The sequence below is a fragment of the Sitodiplosis mosellana genome, unplaced genomic scaffold (assembly GCF_009176505.1).
Source record: "Sitodiplosis mosellana isolate CC-2019 unplaced genomic scaffold, AAFC_SMos_1.0 Smas_scaffold_3, whole genome shotgun sequence".
Classification (NCBI taxonomy): Eukaryota; Metazoa; Arthropoda; class Insecta; order Diptera; family Cecidomyiidae; genus Sitodiplosis; species Sitodiplosis mosellana.
Genome location: NW_022595246.1, coordinates 4,740,618 through 4,763,033, shown reverse-complemented (window position 1 = coordinate 4,763,033; position 22,416 = coordinate 4,740,618). Strand labels below are relative to the sequence as shown.

Here is a 22,416-nt window from a genome sequence, read left to right as displayed (position 1 = left end):
TATCTGATTCCTTTGAGCTCGACTCTCTTTGCCACTCTCTCTCTCTCTCACTCTCTGTGTCTCCTGCTCTGTATTATTATTTTGATGTACTCAAACCAAATGAATTTGGTTCGCATTTCGTAGATGGGTTTGCCGCTTCGATTGAAATGAAATTCGGTTTATGTTTTTGTTGTGTGTATTCAACCAAATTCAATTGAAAATATTATTCACAGATTTTCCAAAGAGATGCTAATCGCGACAGCCACTGTTTGTAACGTGTACGGTTTTTTTTTTCTTCTCCTCTTTGCCTCTTGTTCCTTGTTGTTTGGCTCATTGTGTTGTCCTATTCATGTTCGTCAAGCGTTGTCAACATTCGGTTGAACATTCAAAAGTAACAGACAAACACACTCATATACACGTACGCACGCACGCATACCGATTCGAATGAATGGTGCTTTTGAACTATAGATGCTTTTTGCGGGATTGGTTTACTTCGGCCAAAACGTTATTATATGTAATTTGTTTAAAGGCGAGAAACGATTTTGCCTTTGCGATAACGCATTCATTTTTGAATGAGAAGAACAAGCGCTTTGCTCTCACTCGCTCGCTTGCTTCGGCTCTCTATTGTCGAATAAAATTATTCATAAAATTAGGTAAAAGCCAAAGCGTTGCACGTTCTGATCCCCATATTGTGTCTGTGTGTACAGTAAATATGAACCGATTTGGTGAACACACAATGACGATGGAAAAAAAAACGAACCGAACAACAACGAATCCAATGAGCTCAGTCCGATCGTCATAGCATACCGTCAACACAGAGACAGATACTCTATGCCGTGGAAAAATAGGGTTGGGAATATTTTGAATTTGATGAGATTGATAAGACGATAACGCGCAGATGCGACGCTGAATTCAATGAGATATATTATTCGATCGAGAGAACAAGCACACAGAGCTCGAAAAGAAAGAAAAAAACAGAATCATGACCGTTTTACCTTGTGATCAACAATTTCATTGTGAAATTGAGTAATTGCGAGTTATTTAGCGGTTTTGTGAATCAGTCGAAATAAATGGCTCTCCGATTATCGGATGTCAATTGTTTTGTTGGCGAAATTCAACGAATTATACCGTAATTGCTTCCATTTTGATTAAAGTTTTGCTTTACATACTGTCGTCGCCGCTCTCTAGTCTCTCTCTCTATCCGCTATTATTCTCCTGAGTTATTGTCCTGTTTTGCCGAAATCAACTCACCAGAAAGCAGTTAACGCTTGAACAAACTCTCAGTGCGTTTTATGTGTGTGTGTGTGTGTCTGTGCCGATGTGCGCACAATGGACGTGTCACCAACATAAGCCCAACCCGTAAAAGTAGAAAGAAAACGAAAGATTCCTGATGCTGACATTAGAACAATCTCGATAATTGTTTGTCGATTAAACTGTTGTTGATCTTTCAATTAAAATGGTTTTGCTGTACCATTGCACGGTGAAAATGGGACTGGATTCACTTGGATTATGTAAAAGAGTTCAACTAGACGATTCAAATAGAAGTTTATAATAAACAAGATTTCGTTCAAAAGGACGAAAGAGTATTTTCTTAAGCGTGTCTTGATAAAGACCATTTTACAATTCTCTATAGCCTAAAAAATACTTGAAAAATACACGAAATGAACAGAAAAAAGTTGAGATTATTCAATGAAATGATGTGAACATCTTCACTTTCCACCGCATAATCCGCTTGTTGCTGCCGATGAAAGAGACTGAGATTTATATTCTCATACCCATTGAGTAGATTGTGAACGCATTGAATTCAGCAGCAGAAAAACATTAATTAAATATTTCACATTTACACTTTTACACGCAAATGTGCAATCTATCAGTTATCAATTAATTAAAATCAGCTTGAAAATGAAGTAGAAAAAAAAACAACAACGAGTAGTTGGAACAATGAACACTGAATGTATCGAATATCTTTTCGATGCAAATAAAAAATGCAGCAGCAAACAAAAAAACAGAACAAAAATCTTGATTTTTTTTTCTGCTTTCAGTTGAAATCAAAACAGGTATTGGGAATATAGCGTGTGCCATTTAAGGTTGTTCAAGGAATCAGAGAATAGAGTCGATATGGCTCATTCGAAACGATGTATACTGCATTACACACGTAACGATCTACCAACTCTCTCTCTCTCTCTCTCTCTCTCTTGCTGCTGCAAGAAATCGAAGCCATCTCTCTACTTCAGAATTTATCTCGGCTTTCAGCTGGTCAGCAAACATTAGAATCGATGTATGGATGCAAGTCGCAAGTGGTAACTGAGCTGTCGATTTTTCTATACATGTTAACCCGAAAACGTAATTTTAATCTTATTAAAAACATGATGTTCATATGACTTCGAAATATATCGACGGCGATTGGATTCACGTGGCCATGCCGTTGGCTGCATGCTTTTTGCCTCGGCTGAAAATGAAATGGAAATGAAAACAACGGAGACAAGACTGAATGGAATCAATTAAAATGCAAAATGTGTGTTGTGTGTGTATGTGCAAATGAACGATCAAACCACGTAGAGTTGGCTCAAAGAATGACGATAAAAAGCACAGAATCGAAAATAAAATGTCACGTTAAAATTAACATGAAATTCTACGAATTGTTTAATTAGGTGTGTTCTTCCTCATCTTTCCTTTCGCAATGCAATGCAGCTCTGATAGAGACTTTGTTTCTTTTTTTCTCTTTTACAAGAATGAATGTGAAGGGCACACAAAAAAAATCGCATGATTTTCGGTCGAAATTTCATTTAGTAGTTCAGATAGCTGTCATGTTCACATTGACTGCATCGAAATTCTACCAATCTTCTGGGCTGCGAATGGAACAAAAAACGAAAATAAAATAAATATATCCTGATATATTTAGATTTATTAAATGCATCGCATTCCAAACAAATCTCACATTGTTTGAATGCTCGCAATTTTTTTTTCCGCATCGAATCTTGATATTCTTATTTTATTTTCAAACGCGTTAATGAAGTGGTATGTCCTAGGCATGCGTAAGGCGCAACCATCATTTTACACTTCCATTTGCCAACACAAAATGAGGAATTCAAAGCCAAAGTATCTAATTCCGATCGAGAGGTGGACTACTACCATGCACACGCTATGCTCATATTGCGGCAGGCAATTTCATAATTTCGTTTTGTTCTGCTCAGAGTGAGCACAGAGTGTGTGCGCGCAATCGAAACAAAAACATCACGATAGTGATCGTTGATAATAAATCAGAAATTCGGCGAAGGCACACACACACACACGCTCCAAATCTGTGCTGAGCAAAGCAGAGACGAAGAGGTGCACATGAAGAGAGAATTGAACGGGCGTGTTGTGTTTTCTTATGTGTATATATATCGTTGTCACACGTTTTTAGCACAAACAAATTTCTTGGAAATTCATTTTGTCAACAAGATGCAACAATCGGCATTACACCCGATAAATGTGTGAGATCGTTGTATGCGGTCTGTGTCTAATACGTACATATATAATATATATAAATGTTTCGTGTCGTTTCATTTTCGAGCCATATGTGTGCTGTTGAGCTGTATTCGTCGCTGTTTACATTCGATCTCGACTTAATCCAAAAGCAAAGTCAATTTTCTAAGCAAAATGTCCTCATATCCACATATTACGTACAGTTGAAATAAACGAAAAACGTTTATTTTCTCTTTCTCCCTTTTCGCCTCTCCATTCGCAATTGCCTTTTACCTTTTGCTTCGCTATGACTTGAGCAGCACAGACAAATTCAGCACTTAATCTTAATGGGAAATTTACGATGATTTTTGTTTTGTTTCGATTTTCTGCAACTGTTGCAGAAATCGTAGGTATTGTTGCATTGTGGTCCGAATAACGACGCACACACACACATACACACAGCCGTGCAAAGACAACAATAATAGCGACGAGCGCGGTGGGAAGTATATGTGGTATTTTTATTATTATATGTGGTTTACTGTGCACTTTGTTCAGGCCAAATGCCCATTTTTATATTAATAATGGGTGAAGAATCGTCATTGTTTTCATTTTGGTTCGCTTATTTGAAGTGTTTGGAGCAATTTTTCAATAACTTTAAATCCACTTCAATATATATATATATACCTTGTTGTGACATGAACAAAAGGAACAGAAGGCAATACATTCTTTGAAATACCAAAAAAAGGTGCATATTTATCGGTAAACATATATGAAAGAAGACGAGAAAAGAAAAGATGCTAATAATTCTTCACAGCGGGAATTTGATTGTCATTTAATGGAAGTCGAATGGCTGAGAAGCCGAGAAGATGAATGACAATAAACAACAAACAAACCATTTTCTCAAATCTCTTCATATAATTATCCAAACAATCGACAACCAAATTGAAGAAACAATTTGATTATCTCTACTTCACAACGTGTTTTCTTCTTCTTCCTCTGTATTTGAACGATTTTTTCCCTTCTTTTAGCACATTTTTGACACTGCAATTTCAATTAACACACAGAAGCAATTGTATGGTAGGAAAAATACTGAAGAAGGAATCGGATGCAATTGTTTCAGGAAGACAATTGCGTTTTCATCATTTTGAAGAAGCAAAATTGTTCAATTGTTTTACGGAAAATGATTGTGTTTCAAATCGCATGTAAGAAAAAATGCGGCAAAATTTTTTTTTTCTGAGACCGGAGACCGGAGCTGGAAATAGATCATAATGTGAGATAGAAGTGCGCTCTGGTTGCAGATAAGTATCATCTGCCGCCCTGAATACGTTGCCATATGCGTGCTATAAATATGTGGGTACATTGTGCGTCCGCATCAATAATGCCACACTCTAAGGTCTTTATCATTCGAAGTCGCATAAACTGCACATTCGATGCACAATGCATCGATAATTGTTTCTACTCTGGCTCGTGCTTCAGTCTCGAATAGTGTTTTATCCCGTTACGGAATCCCAACTACATATTGATTGTTCTTGATACCACTTAGATTGCAGCCTCTTAAAATATTCCACCTCAACAAAACAAATACTTATAAATGCTCACAAAAATGCTTCAGCAACTCTCGGAATGTCGTCTAATACATTCTTTTTTTGCGTTGAAATAAACCCCTTTAAAACTCTTTTTTTTTTGTAATTTTCAATAAGCTATTGAACCTACAATAAACTGATACTACACACAGGTAGAATGAGAGAGCGTTGAATGATGCAATTCGGAAGTTCGCACATGCCAATACTTGAATCGGAAGAATCGATTAAGTATGTGATTCATTGTTTGGCCCAATTGTTTGCTGTGTGTCCTATGTGGAAGTTGAACACATTATAAACAATGCACTTATTACATTGTTCCAAGCTACTTGAGACACTGAACGGTGCACATTGAAAATGCCGATATTATATTTGCATAAAGAATTGCTCTCTGTGAATCGAATAACATTTACGAGAGAAAAGAAGAGAGAAAAAAACCTAACCATACCAATTAAGTGGGAAACTTATTGTGTATTGGCACACGTGCAGCGTGTGTGGCATTTTCCGTTTATTTGCGTAATTTTCAACATTTTTGATTTGCATTTTATCGCTGGTTCTGGAACCAAAAAATCTTTCAATATTAAAATTGGACGAAATACAATAAAATCACCATTTTCACTGTCTTTTTGCATTCGAATACGATTTGATTCATATAGCGAAAGCTATGCGCAATTGTCTCCGATTAAATTGTGCAACATCTGTTGCAAATGGACAATGTGATGAAATAACACTGCAATTACGAGCGAAATGAACGGAAAAATTCATTGAAATCGAATAAAGATTCGTGACATAATTACAGTCTATGTTTATTTATTGCGACCGCAAATAAAACCGCAGGGGTTAAAATCAAACAAGTTTCTATTTACTTTGGTTTAGTCTCCCCCTTGATCCGTAAATCGCTGGGCTTATGCGGCTCAATCGCGTCTATCACAAAACACTCAGAATATGAACGTTTGATGTCTAAATCGGCTGGTGAGACGCTCCCTTGGCGATGCAAATAAATTAAATGAGCTACGAAAATCAAAAATGACATAATTGCGGGATATCAACTAATCACAAACAATGAAATCACATTACTGATGAGCTGGTGTTGTGTAATAACAACACATGTTCGCAATATTGTCTTTGATATTGTTTTTCACTCTCAACGATTCCAATATCACACATAATTCCTCCCCTCTCAGATTACACTTTCACTGCACTTGTCTCTATTTTGTTGGGTGCTTTGTCGAAAACAACGTTTCGTACGTATCATTGGGAATTGTGACATTGACGGTGGGGTTGAAATATTCACATATTCATCAAACTCAGCGGGTACATCTCACATTAGATGCTATGCATTTTCAGCAGCCGGGAATTTTGAATTTGGTCATTCCTGTTAACATAGCATTTCCAAGCAGAAAAGTTGATTCTTTAAATCTAATGGATCTTAATTCAATTCTATTCATAAAATGTTTTCAATTCAAGAGAGCAATTTCATACATTTTACGTAGTTCTGTCTTAAAAATGAAGAAGAATTTATTCAAAAGTTTTTTCAACGTTCTGCGAAATCGAATAAGTTTCAATCCAAAAATAGATTCCTTGAAAGTCGCCTCTAAATGAAATAAAATCATACGATCCCAATAAATTATCGTCTAAATTCGAGTAAATATAAACCCAAAATCTTCAATTCTGCTCAACCTGTGTCAAAATACATATGTCACCCAATTGTTTAAATCGTTCGTCGGGAAAAAAAATGATGAAAAATGAATGCATGGACAAAAAAAGACACATAAGTAGGGACAGTTTCTCTTTAAACAGTGCATAAAACTGTACAAAAGAAACGAAAAAAAGGGAAAAAGCGATTAAAAGGTATTTGATGCGTATGGTTGGTATGCGGTTTATTCTCGTAAATACATAAAAAAAAGAACTATGAATGTATTTAGTAGGCAGGAACTGTCTGGCGCCAGCTTTACACGCACACAAAAAAGTAAGAAAAACGTCGTCAAACATTTTCTATTCAATGGCCATGGCTTGCCATTGTTCTTGATTTTTCATTTCAGTTTAAAGTGATTAGGTCCTTACTTAACTTTGGTCAATGCCAAGTTTTTAGGTGTAATATTCGTTCGATCGAAGCGAAAATTGTCCTCAATCAATCCAAAAATGCATGATTTATTCAATGTTATTTTATTTTAGAATTTAAAATAACTATCCACTGAAATTTTTTCCCTGATTTCCTCATTAATTCAAACGGATATGACCACCCCGACCAAATGTCGAATGAATGATCATTGCAATGATGAAATATTGATCAATCGTTCATATGAAGTCAAAAGGGAGAATAAAAATTCGGCTTCGTAGAATGTTGGCGACATCAATTTGACATCACACGGTACAGGTAAGCGCAATTTCACACACACGAATAATTTGAGAAAAAAAAATGAACCGTTCGATGACCATAAATGATGGAAAATGCGAAGCAATATTAGAAAAAATCAAACCGAGAAGATGGCAAACAACAAAAAACTTGGAAAATTAGTAACAAGTTATAAAAATGTCGTTTTCATGGGACCTCTCTCTCTCTCTCTCTCTCTCTCTCCATCTCTCGAGCCGTTGGTTTTGTTTTTATGTATTGTGGCTGTGCTCTGTTTGTCTAGTTGGGCTCATGTTGTGACAGAATTGTATAATTTATCGAAGGAAATAAATTTGTCATTTTACTTCTATTCTACGCTTTTTATGTGTCGCCTGTGTGTTCAGTTTTTATTTTGTGTTCTTTATCATTTTTTTGTGTTCGAATATTTTTGTTTCAATATTTTCCTAGGGTTTGTATGCATTCAGGATGCACGATTCATACTCCGATGGTGATGCTGTGTGTGTGGCTTCGAAGTAATTTATCTAATGTGACTACAACTGCCAACGCAAGCAACACAGATTGGTGTCATATCAATGCATCCATAGAGCAACCATAGATGTTGTCATGGCTATGTATAAATGTTGGTTGCGTTTGACGAAGAGGTTGCGAGTGAAAAATGAGCGGTTATTTTGAATGTGTCTCGTGTGATAGTCTACTGCTTTTTTTTCGTGCATCACACATGCATTTTACGAAGAGGAAAGCATTTGTAATTAAAAGGAAATCAATCTTCTCGGAAAGAGAGTAATGTTGATCGTAGGACACCGTGTCGTAACTGACCGTCACTCAAATATAAAAGAGGTTTTATTCAAAATTGACCACATTATTTCTTTTTTTTAACAAATGACCGCATTCGTAGAAATGGAAATATGTCAACATAATTGTGTGGATCCTTTTTCATCGGATGACTCATTGGAATTCGCATTACTCGAGGTAGAACTTTGGTAGAATAATAAAAAATAAAATAAGTTCAAAAATCAAATCAAATCTTTCATGTCCAATAATAATTTGGAATGAGAATTTTACAAGCGAATTTCCATACCTGCCAGTCGAACTAAGCTTCTTCAGTAAATGAAAATGTCAAATATATTCTATTGTGTCATATTTCACGTCCATTCTTGGCCATATTCCAGTCATTATGTGCTCTGTTTACTATTTCACTTTGTTTCGAATCGCAAAAAATTAGAAGAAAAACAAACGGCCAAACAAAAGATTTCTTTTGCGATGATTTGAAGTGCATCCGGAAATTCGGTACTTTTTTTTTGTTCGCCTTCAGACAGTATTGTTATGGCCAAGACAATGACAATGCGACAACGCGTAACGCTGTCGACATTGTCGATTGTTTCAAAAATTGCTTAGTTTTTCTTCGGTTTTTATGTTTGTTTGTTGTTTTTCCGTGGCTTAAAAAAATTGTCTGCCTCAGGTTCAGAGTTGTTGTCCATTTGCATGGATTAAACGACATGTTGTGAGTCTCGTGTCCTGTTCTGTTTGTTGTATTGCGCCAGATTAGACTAGTTAATATCATAATCTCTACAGTTTTCTCAAGTACATACTTGAGTTTATTCGAATATATGCCATTGTTGGCCTACGATTTTGCTCGTCTTAAAATGCATTCGTCCACATTGTTTCGCATTCACATTTGTCACAATAACAATTTTCCTTTTCTCTTACTCTCGTTCAAGCATTCCATGCGCATTTCTCTATCGACCGTTTTGCATCACGGTTCAATATTTTTTTTTCTTTCGTTTGTTTCGTTTAAATTCATTAATCTGATTGAGTTCGTGTTCAAAATGACAGTAATTACGCCTGACAAAAACCTTCCACTGATCGTACGATATCGATTTGCTTTTACGAATGGCAGAAATATTCCACAAGGAAAAGCAATGAAAAGGAGAACGAACGAATGCAACATGTTTACGAATATCTCGAAGCGCATATATGAATTTGGATTACATTTTCGAGAAGGATTTAGATCACGTATCTTCGAACTTTTTTTCTCTCTGCCAAAAACACAATTTCATTATTTGTTGTAGTTCTAAGGTATGTTTTTCGGGGCCGAAATTTCAACGACGTATCAATCTGCATGTTTTGCTCTTTTGTTGATTTCAATGGCCTAAACGTTGCTCTTCACTCGTTCTCGTCGTCTACATGCTTTTAACTCGGTACAACAAATGTAGCGTTTTGATATGAAAACAAAAAATATCAAGATAACGCAAAACATGATATTTCGGTTCAAGACAAGAAACACCCACAAATGTGGGAAAAAATGTAAAATTTTTGGAAACGAAATGGAAAAATTTGAAACGAAAATGTAAACATGCTTGTTTTTTCTTTTTCTTCTGAAATCTCCAAATGGATCTTAATCTGAAATGGTGCTAAATAGATTTATCGATCAGATATTTCGTGGATGTGGTCGATAACCGTCAGGATAACAGAGTTTATTTTGGATTACTGACAAATGCACTAAGCCGATGTATGATAATTTGCGACTAAAGTATGATCATTTTTTGTATTTGTCAACAGAAATTCATTGAAAATGTATGTTTTCTAAAACAGAATTAGTATGTTTTGTGCGATTTTAGTGCAATTTATCCGTTTTGCACCTTTTGCTCTCCTTGCTTAAAACTCCACTCATATTAACCTCCTCTTGAATTGAACAAACTAACTCGATTCGTAGAATTCAACGAAACAAGAAGCAAAAAAAAAACAAATCACGTTAAATTTATCAACCGACCGGTAGCACGATTTCATTAGGGGCATTTCTTTAGAAACAGAACACACCGAAGTTGATTGGATTGATACATATCTGATGTGATATGATTAATTTATTACGATTAAGCATTTGATTGTATCGCTGTCTTCGATCAACAACAAATCAAAAACCGTTTCGCGTGATTAAAATTCTAGATTACATGCACTCAATATACATAATATATTATTGTGTCCGCTCACATACGACACACGAACACACTCATGTGTCAGTTGGTTAAACCAACTTAGTTTGGATTATCCGCCGGTCCGTTCTCTTAAAGTTCATGATCAACGTCTAAAGTTTCATAGAAATTATTCACATTTCTACTGTGACACTGTTTGACGTGCTTGTACCAATGTAATAGCCGATTCACGCTCTATTTTTTTCTTCTCTGGAATGAAAGTGATAGGTGAGAGAACGCAAAGTGATTGTAGCCCAGATAATGTTGTTGTTTTTTTTTCTATGCGAAGAGAAATTATGATTTTGAGCAATGAAACGATGAAATTGAACCGAAATATAGTGATTAATGATGCGATGATGGTCGATGAAATTGAAGCTGGTGGGAATATTTCGGTCAATTTGAAATCAGAAATTGATACGTCACTCGAGAGGTGTGCAACTGCCCAAAATTGGTTAAAATAAATGTGTGGAAAATTATCGCCTTGCTCATTCACACCGAAAATCCATTACGAAGAAGAACGGATCGAATTTAAAGCGAAGCTTCCATTAAACGATGTAAGATGAGTTGAGAATCATCTTACGAAAATTCAATTTAGAAACAAAATAGCTGAAGAAAAATATACCCAAATGAACGTTCATTTGCTGCATTTCCTAATGTTAACTTTTAATTAATCTCTTAATCTCAAATTCCTATATATTCACTCGAAGCCACTAAATCCAATTCTAATTGAATATGTAACACAGTTCATAAGCTGTCGCCTAAAAAGTGACATTATGTAAATATTTAGCTTTATCTGGTGTGCATACAAAGTGATTCGCATATGATATTGATGGCCCGATGCGGTTGGTGGTGATGGTGGTGGTGGTTTACCGTTACAATTTTGTACCAGAGCCGGTGCAAATATTAGAATTCGAGTGATTTATGCGCGGCAGTCACCACATTTGCATTCTGATCAAAAGCATGTCATTTCGAATGCCATGTTGCACTGCACAATACCATTAAGCCAATGATTTTATTAGCTCTCAAGATGGAAATTTATGTATTTTACCATTCCTTAAATGCAATAAAGCGTTACAACACAGCGCATATGAGTTGTGCACACAAACACAAACGAACACACACCAAAATTCCAAGTTGCAACTGATAACGTAGCTAATCCGATGGAGAGAGCTATACTGTTTCTTGTTTCACACATATCTTGTTGCTGCTGCTGCTGCTGCTGCCGTTGCTGTCGTTGTTATTATTGTGCTCGTGCAGTAGCTCGTTAAATGGGATTCATACGAATTAATCATTAAAATTAATATCAATCGTATGCTAATTTAATATAATTTAATGAAACTCGTTAAAATAATTTATAAGTTTTGATTGACCCGACCAGATAACGTGCCGTTTTCTCAAGTGGATGTGCAAAGTGTTGTGTGCTGAGAAATCATGCTGGGAAAATGTTAATCGCGCGCCTTCGACAACAATTCGAAAGATCGAAAACGCAACCAAACCAAACAAACAAACAAACCAACGGCACACACTCACACTATTCGACAACCAATTTCATGTGGAACACAGCGATTTGGATCGGAAAATATGTTGAAATGTCGTTAAAGTGGCTTTGGAACAGGTAAAACTTAAGCCAACCAACCAGCAACGGCAGCCAGATGTATATATTGATTTAATTATTCAAATGCATCCAGCATCTGTGAGAGAGAGAGCGACAGAGACTGGATTCAGTGTGGATCGACGAAGTATCCAAGTTTTTCCAAGAAATTTTGTGATGCACATTCCATTTCACGCTTAACCCATTTGGATTTATATACAAAGCCAATTCCGTTTTTACGCGTTCATTAGCCGCGGTGGATGTGTGCAAGATATTTTCCACTTAACGAAGTCGTTGCACAAGAAAATCTAAACAATTTCGTTTTTAATTATTCCATTTGACTAGTTCCAAGCCAATAAATCAAGAATTGCGGTTGCGTTTTTCTTTTATTGCGGCTTGGGCAAAATGAAGCAACACAAACTTTTGTTTTGCGGAACAAAGTTTTGTTCAGTTTATTTTTGGGGATATATATAAAATGGAAGCATCCCTTGTAACCATCAGAGCGTATGTTTACCAATCTGAATTTTATCCGACGACTGATAAACGAAATAAATTTTCTTCTTTTCTGCTCTCTTTCTTTTTTTAAATCCGTATCTTATTTTTCGGGTGTGCAAAGACGACAAGCGTTTAGTGTGCACAAGTGAGTGAGCGGGTGCGGGCGCGCACGCGCGCGTGTATGTGTGATGGGTTTGTGCATGGATCTAATGGCAAAGAATGGCAAAGCGAAACGACAAAATAAAACAAACAAAAAGAATAGAACCGAATGCTCAATCGAAAAGGAAAAGTTGAAGTCAGCATTGCGCGTAAATTACGGTAAACATTATTTATGTGCACATGAGAGCATCAAATATATCATGGCTGGCTAAACAAAGCGAAATCCGATGAGACGATGAAAATACATATCTCGCTCGATGCTCTCTCTCTCTCCGTGAAACTGTAAGCAACAGCAAAATTGGACAAGCTCGACCGATAGCAAGAAATAGAAAGAGGAGAGAGAGAGTCAGCGAACGAGAATAAAAAGCCATACGACGACGACGACGACTCTACGATTGTTATTGTAGCTATCGCATATAATGCATGATGGGGAAAGGGATGTGTAGCCAAAAAATAAACCCAGAGTGAGAGGGAGAGAGAGAGAGAGAGAAAAAAACGAACAAATATCAACGTTCCCTTAGCGATCTTTTAAAGATTCAAACGTTGAATGGCTGCCAAGCACACACTAAAACTGACATAAATCTTTACATGGAAAATGCTCATCCTTTTCGTTCAAATTCTCTCATTCCGCCATTCAACCGATGTGACTTATTCTATCTTCTCGTACTTCTATTACTTTTTTTTCCTTTGCTCGCTCGCTCCTTTCTTTCCAACTTGTCTTATGTGGCAGGAAAAACTTTTATATTTCGCTTTTGCGTGGTCTTTTCAAGATCGCCTATCGAACCGAGCAGAAGTTTTTCATTCGTAAATCCATAGACCGTGCGTTTTTGTTACGCGCTTCATTGGTTTTGTCGCATTCTTTGCCGACTGTTCTGCCATTTTCCATGCAATTCACAAAACTCAGCCTCGCAACGTACAGCCCCAACTAAGGGACACTTCCAAATATTTGATCTGAATCGCATTTGGTTTGGACACATTCGCTACACATATGAAATGTCTTTTTTCTTGATTGGTTGCATTTATTTATCAATATGACGGTCTTGAAATAATGAAGAAATGACTCGCAATACCATTCGATTTGACTTCTCGAACTTTTGACAATATTTTTACTTATTGCTATTATTATCCATACTCCAGCTATCGCTCCATTTGATTATCAATGGAAATTTTCATAAAATTATGGATAAACGGAATTTGAAGTAGACAAAAGATGATCTAAAAATTAATGCAAAAAAAAGAGACAGTCACATTGAATTTTGATTAAATTCAGCTGTTTATATCGTTTGTTGTCCGTTTTGTTTGCAAAATAAGGTTGAAAAAACCAGTCTTTGTTCTTTCATCTTGTGAATCAGACAAAAATAGATAAATTTGCAGCGATTTTTACATTTAGATAGATTTATAGCTTCATTTTTTGCTCATTATTCATCAAAGAACAGCATGGGTTCTCGCGGTCATTACTTACCGTTTTCGCTTTACCGGTTTCAATTGAGACATAATTTTTTAAATCGATCGAATTCTATTGTTGTCAATATCGTGTTAATATGCTAAAATTTTAAACCGTAAGTGTTCTTCATTCTCTAAAAATAGTCCATTTCTGTAAGAAAAAAAAATCAATTCAAAAGAAATTATAATTTGGTTTCATTTCTAAAAAAAAAACGTTAAAATTATTATGAACCGTGTCGAAAATGGATTTTCACCAATTAATCGAAATTAATTCGCAATATCTCAAGCTCCGTGTTGACAGTGCGAAAGTAGAAACTCTCAATTTTTTTTTTGCTTTTACTAGAAAGGCGACCGTTTGGCGACTTGAATAAAAAAAAAATCCGATCTGCTTCACTTTTTTCCAAATAAATCTCAATGACTTAACTGTTCGATGAATGAATAAAATGACATCTTGAGAGGAATGAAGGGGAGTGAAAGAAAATGGCAAGAGATAAAGGTGTCATTTCTTTTATGCACGGTTTGTTTCTTCTGCTCATATTTCTCAAGATTTGAATTTTCTCAAAAGGTTTTCCATCCATTCTCTCGTTCTTGTCGGTCGGTTACTTTTTCTTCTTTTTTGTGTCATCCATTTGTGTTGTTTTGGAATAACATTTCTCTTTTTTTTCGTTCAATTCTTTCTATGTGTGCCTCGATACATTTTACTTTATCAATCTGTTCGATTTCTAAAGCCATCACAATATTATCATATTAACGTGAATTCATCCATTATTACATTCATCTCATTCGGTACTTTTTTCCATCTGTCTCTCATCTTCTCCGCTTTTTTTGCTATCGTATGTTATGTGTTTTTTTGTCACAACTCTTGAGCGCTCAAGTGGTTTTTTGCATTTTGGGTGACAGTTTTTCGTCTTTCTCATTTCAATGTTGTCTTTTTTTTTGTTTTGCCTGGCGTTCTTTGTCATGTCTTCCATTGTTGAATTTCGGGTCAACAAATACTTTTTTGCTTCCCTATCGAACTATTTTGAACTTGATGATTCAATAGACTGGAATCGAAATAGAATAAAAGGCAGAAAAGGTTTGCGATCAATTTGGAAATGAAAGAGGTTGTTACAGAACATTTCTTTTTCAAGAGGCTGATGAATAGACCATAACATTTGTGAACATTTTTTTCCTTCTTTTCTTTGGAGCTTATTGATCAGAGCCGAAAAGAGGTGCCGCAAACAGTTCAAAGTAATATGAAACGTTTGAAGGCGTTGTTTCAAATGAAAATGTCAAATAAAGGATTGGAATGACAGGAGAAATGAATCGAACCAAATGCCTCCCACAAGCTAATGGCGTTGATCAACATGTTGGATTCACAGGTGGTGAAATTTGAGTACATGTCAAAATCAAAACGTACGTATCAATTCAAATCCAAATTTACGTGATAGTCATCACAGTCGATTTATTCAATTTTAGATTCATTTTGTGTTTTGTTTTTCTTTGTTTCAATACTTTTATTTTCCTTGCTGTAAATTGATAGTAATAATATAGTGTCGAATTGTGGGAATTTTTCAGTGTTCTCGAGAAAACATCATAATTATTTATTCTCATAATTATTTTTCATATTGATTTATTGTGTGAAAGTTTGAATTTCGAGAATTAACATGTAAATTTGAACAAATTTCAACAAAATAGATAGAAAATCTAGACGAAAATAGATGGAAATACTTTCATACAGAATATTAGACGGATATGCAATCTTTCATTTGTTTTTTGCTTTTTCGTGTTATTAATGTTGACATTATCGATTTTTATTGTTTTTAAGCATCAATTTGCATTCCATACGAATTAGAAAAGAAAGAATACCCTCAATAGAAAAACGAGTGCTACTGAGAAGAAATTTTTTTTGTGTTGGAATTGAAATTTATTCAAAATCATTACTCATCGGCAATGGATTAATCGTTAGATGAATAAATGATTGCCTTCTTCTCTCCGTGTCCAAAAGCACGATCACATTACCGAGCGAGAAGAAATACGAAAAAAAAATAATAAATGATTTTGAGTTCGAAGAAATTGACGCCAAAAAATGACAATCCAATGTTGAAGTGACATTTTTACGCGCAAGTAATAAATAATAAATAACAATAATAAAAAGGCTTCATGAGCTGCTTCCAATTGACCGAATCAATTTCAGTTGGAATGAATGGAGAGAAAGAGAGAGACAGAGAGAGCGAGCTCGAAAGAGAGAAAAAAATGAGCATGTCGGAAGACGTGATCTATTAGGGCGACAGAAAAGAAGACGTATAACACGTTATATTAGTGAGCAGCTTTGAGATCGATCATAAATTATAAAAATATTTACATTTTCATGTCTTTTGGAGCGTACATGCTCGTTCTCGCTTACATTTCAAGAGACTCTTGCTCTCGCTCACTTTCATTGAATAAATCGCATTGACGGCACATGTCAATGTTTATTTGATCGAACGTTAAAGTAGCAAAAAGACAAAGACGTACAGAAGTCAACGATCAGACCTCACCTCAACCCATTCCATACAAGACGTACGTCTCTTTTTTTATGAGCAATTGTTTGTATTCATAATTTACCGCGCGCGCATTCCAAACACAAATATCTCTTATTATCTTCTTTGTTTGCAATTATTTACGCACCCTGGCTTTGAAATTCTCTTAACATTCAAAGGAAACGCTGGAATCACAAAACAACCTACAACAACCAATTCTGACTTCTTCCTTCGTAGACACAAGCACACGAAACGAGCCCCAGACACACGGTGACTGGCAGAGAGATAAATATGTAAAAATGCACACAAATAATTGATTGTGTCACACAGATGAACAAATCAATTAATCATACTTCGTTTAAATTGAATTTGATTTGATCGAACTGAATGTAAAGCGAAGATTATCAACGTCTCTGTGTATGTTCTATAGATGATGCGCAGGAAGCGGAAAATATCAATTTAATTATAGATTTAAATATTTCTTTTCTGTAATTGAATTTTCCTTTGTACATTTTCGACGATTTTCCCCTTCCAATTAAGGTAGACGACTTTGTGCATGGTTTGAGTTCAGTGCGACGGTTTGTTTACGTATTTTCTAGCGATAGGTGTACTCGGGAGTCGCGAGTCGAGACATAATAAACGGAACGAATTAAAGAAAAATTCCAGATGATTTGGTATTTCGATTTCATTTTCGTTTAATCACCGTCGATTACTTAGGTTTTTTCACTTTTTTTATATTTTTCATTCTTGAATGAAGAACTTCTTTCCTTCTATCATAGATTTACATACGTTTTATTTGAAAAATTTAACACTAAATTGCTTGAGCATGAATTTTGTCTCGCCGCAATGAATCAAAAACCAAATTGATTTAAACTCAACCGCAAACATGTAGCAAAAATCTCGAGATTTTCCATAAAGATATGGAAATGCTGATAACAACTCTGCATCGAGATAAGTTTCGATAATTACAAACAAAGTGATGAATGTACTTAGGCTACTTGACTCTCTCTCTTTTTTACACTTCATTGATGATGGAGTTGTTTGTTGCACAGCGGTAAAAAAACGGCGTTTAAAAAGAAAATAAAAACAAACAAATCCAATGCGGCAGAAAATTATTGATTCTCTTTCTCTGTGGCTGTTGGTTGATCGTTAATTTGACTCAAGCAAAACGATAAATCTTGATAATCGGAATTTTTATATACGTTCAACTTGCATCGAAACGACCGAAAATTGCGATGGAAAAAAAATGATTCGGATATGTTTGCTTATAACAGCATGGCAAGTGATAATTAAGTTGCTGGTGGTTAAGCAACGAAAAAAGAGGAAACGAACGGATGAGAGAGAGGAAGAGGGAGAGGGAAAGAGATTTAAAGCAAGACCGATATCGAAATAATCGGTACCGCGGCACAAAGATCCAACATAATGATAATTAAAAGAGTCTCTCTCTCTCTCTCGATATTCGCATCGATTCAAGTTTTACCGCGCCGCCGCTCAACATCAAATCGAGCATTACAACACGTAAAAAACATTCCGTTTAACAAATGTGCAATTCCGCTTGTTTGCCCCGAATCACATCGAATCGATACGAATGCGATTACGATTACCGATTACCGATTCCGTTTTACGGCTGACAATTTGTTAAATCGTATGTATAACGAATGCAGCGCGCGGCTGATTACCTTAAATTATGATTGATTTTGTTTACTTTAAATGAACGAAATCTATATTCCCGCATTTTATGTTTGCGTTTGTGTGTCCAGAGTGCATTTCGCGCAATTTTATGATATCGCAAAATAATGAGTATGCATATAAGTGAGTCGCAATTTTTAATTACATTTTAAATACGTTTACATCTCATTGATTTCAACCCCACATTGTGCATTTATGCGATGGATTCGATTTTATCGGCGTCGAAGCGTTACCATCTCGCTTCATCTTCGTCGTCGTGTGACAACAAATGATTGATATTCATATCGCCTAAATAAATATTTGCATCGAAAATTTTATTCATCGTTTGCAGCGTCGTTTGTTTGTTGTTGTTTCTGTTGTTGTTTTTTTTTTGCTCGCAGTTTCGTGGCTAATTTCCGACACAGAAAAAAAGCATAGCTTTGGTGTGTGTATCAAAGTCGATGCGAACAAGATATTCACGGCATGAAATCAGTAGTAGTTATTATAATACTGAAAATTTGCTGCCTGTGTGAAAGATGTGCTCCATGCTGCTACAAGTTTATACTGTTTGACACTCCCTAATTTTCGTTTCGTTTCCGCTCCATTCTCAGCTCACTCGCTCGTTCGTTCTCTTGCTTCCAATTGTGTGCTACATTTTTTTCGTAATTAAATTATTTCCAAATCAGTGGATCGGTAGCATATGATTTGTGCTGCATTCAATTCATGATTTGTGGCGCGTGCTCATTTTCTCTGCTCCTCGATTTGTCTCTTGCTCTCAGCATTCCATTCGGTGTGAATGTTTTCGAATGGAAGCTAAAGCCGTGCGGGTGCATAGCCAAAGTTAATCGAAAAGTATTTAGTCGAAGGATACAGCACAAATGATGAGCAACTCAATGAATGTAGGGCGCTTCACAAAGAATCAAAGTGAACTGCTCTCTTTCGTTGCTATTGTTGTTGTTGTTGTTGTTCTGTGACGTGTGCGCTCATTTAAGTTAGTTCCTTTATATGGTTCTTCTAAAAGTGACGTTGATTGACTTCAAAATCAATTCGCTTGATGCGACATGACAACAGACACACAAACACAGCACAACATAAAATTCTGATTAATTTCTTTTCGATTGATGTGCATTTTTTCGGTTTCTCCCGCGAGCAAAGGATTATTATTTATTGGCGTCACGATTCTCAGCCACGAAAAATCATTTATTTAATTTTTGTCCATTGTTTAAAACATTTTTGTGTTTTTCGCCAGATTCTTTCACCAAGATTATTTTTCAGTCTGCACAAGGCCTAGAACAGAAAAGTGCAAGCAGAAAAAAAACGACGAAGAAATTATGAGAACGACGGGAAATGAAGCGAATTGAACTGGGCTGTTCGACTGTGAAAATTCAATCATTTGCAACACATTATGTTCGCCACGTTGCATTTTGCCGTGGTGATAATTTACTTTTCGGATTTATGGCCTTAAGATGAGAAGTGTGCCAAGTATTTGCGCCATTAAAAGTTGTGAAGATTAATGTGCATTGCAACAAACATCAAAAGCGAGACGATCGATGTATCATAGTCGAAACGTTTAAAGTCAGCGCTCACAAAGCGGAGAAAGAGACAGCGAGCGAGTGAGTGTGAAAAAGGAATATTCACCACCATCAGCACCAGCGCACCACCACACCGAGTGAATGGCTGTTCGGCTGGTATTGTGGATAGATTATGTGCTTTTGAAAATACTAAATACACGTGTGACCTCGTGTGTCAGGCTATATAATACGCGACATTATGCCAACCCCATTCCGGCAAACCATCTCTCAGCTCCGACATACACACACACACACTCACACAAAGCGACGACCGTATAAGCGCATTTATATCAAGTCATGTTTGTAATCTAAATCGAAAAAGTAATTTCCATAAATCGGATTTATCACCTTCTTCACATTCTGGCTCGTGATGAAGAGCGCCGCGACAATCCATTGAACGGCACATACACATCAATGATGACTGAGAGAATAAATCGATACATTGACGTTGTGGCGAGAGAAAGAGAGACTCCTTGGAACTGCTGATGGGAATACAATGTTGTTTATACTACCTTCTACATTCGACATCTTATCATATCGTTTGCGATAAAAAGTGCAAGTCAATAAAAAGATTGAAATATTTGCAGGCCATTAAGTTCGAGATGCTAGGAAGTCAAATGTTCAACAAAACGGATGAAATATGCACCAAATATTTAACGCGAAATATGCAACATTTTAATATTGACAAACTAAACGTGTTGGTTAAATCGATCGTTTCAATATTAAAATTCAACACAATTTTATTTTTTCCCTTCAATTGCGATAACATTTGATCAAAACTTTTTTCCAAATTGAGCAAAAATGTCTTATTAAATATATTCAAGAAAGAATGAAAAAAAAAATCTCGAGACCGCCCGTTATAATCCATATATTAGTTCCAATCACAACACCAAATGATATAAGTCTTTGACATGAAATAGAATTAGGTTAAATGACTTGATGACTTTTTGAATGTTTCATCGTTGATTTGTCGCCACGCTCACACGCTCTGCGATTCACACGCGTCTGTGTGTGTGTGTGTGTGTGTGTGTGTGTGTGTGTGTGTGACGTGGTGCAATCCATAGAAGCAGGTACACTGCATCCAATCCCGCTGGATCGGTTATGTTAAGCCTGTTTACAATGGTACGAGCTAAACGTGACCCTTCCGAATTGCGTCATGACAAAAACTAGTCTTGTTTTCTCTCTCGCTCAACGTTCTCATCGGGGACTTTATAGTCGTTATGATTCTTCACCAACCATAATCTTAATCACATTTTCGAAATTGTGCATTGACAGAGTAGAAAAAAGTCAAATCGCATCTAAATCATATTATAATGCGTGTTTAAAGTGGAAGAGGAGAGTTGGTCTCTCTGTCTCACATTCAGTTCAGTTACACTCCCACGAGGATATCAATGACATATGTAAATAAATCCCTGCTATAAGTTGTTATTGAGTCCATGGTTAGGCGGTATTAGGCTTGAATAGTAGGAAAGAAACACCCAAAAAAAGGCTAATCATAAACGAAACCACTAACGCGTGCTGCAAACCATTGTATTTCGGCATCACAGGAAATTAACTTCGAGCTCACTTCGAGCGTAAGCGTACAATCATTCTCGACGCAATTGCAATTGAAACTGAAAGTGAAATGAAACAATTTTTTTTTTTTTTAATTGTAGAAATTGTTCATTTGAGTAGTGAGGGGTTTTCGGTTATGAATGCTTGAAATTCGATATTTAGCAAAAGTTTTTATGGTCCAATTGCTCGATGAAGTCCCTTCAACAGCGAATTGGATTCTAAGTGAAGTGAACAATATGGAACATATCGCAGACTATAAAAATTGCATAAAGAGTGACAACATTGAGAGAGAGAAAAAAAAACGCATTTTCATTGACAATGAATCATTGTATGATGTAGCCGTTTTACGAGCGCATAACCCTCAATTCAGTTGTGATTTTTCTAATGCGCTGTCGAAAGATTAGCAAAATAAAATAACAAACGATTTATTTGAAGAGATCGAGAGTGAGAACGAGTGACAAAAAATAAATGCGAAGGGTCACGTTGACATTGGTGCGAGATGAATAGAGTCGAGGAATAACCAAAATTCAACCCCTAATGAATGTGCTTAACATGAACACCCAGAGTATATGTATGTGCCACGGCATTTGAGTACAATGCAAATGTGCATCAGTTTGGGTGACTGTACGGAGAATGTTACGACCGGTACCTGATTTCCGATTTCCCTATTGTTCGCTCAACGACTGCAACTGTAATTGTGCATACATTCTCACTCTCTCTCGCCGTGATACAGTCTGATGATTGCTGTACTACAAATCCACAAACAAACAATGTGAACAATCGAAATATAACAACTTATGAAAATGTTTCATATTCGCTCGTCATTAACACTTTTGAATTCTGAACGATGATGATTCACCCGAATGTTAACTTTGTGATTTTCTCAACAGCAACCGAACAAAAAATGGTTCGTGAAAACACTTTGTCACATTCTTCGGACGAATACATTTTTTTTCCTCTAGTGAGACACACACACACACGCATTCTTCCTGTTAACTCATTCGAATCACAATATTGCAATGGTCAGCAACCATAGGTGGCAGACAACGAGACACCAGAACACGTGAATCAGCCGAACAAGCGGAAAAAATGAACATGGAAAGCCG

General features: G+C 36.1%; 1 protein-coding gene across 1 annotated transcript in view; it reads right to left on the bottom strand.

The window, feature by feature from the left end:
* Positions 1-1,350, bottom strand: part of LOC129565750 (transmembrane protein 192-like) — a 147,365-nt gene extending 146,015 nt beyond the window's left edge. The window contains exon 1 of the mRNA XM_055440960.1: positions 1,345-1,350. The gene's annotated coding sequence lies outside the window, so the exon portion shown is untranslated. The remainder of the gene's footprint in view (positions 1-1,344) is intronic.
* Between the last annotated feature and the right edge of the window lie 21,066 nt (positions 1,351-22,416).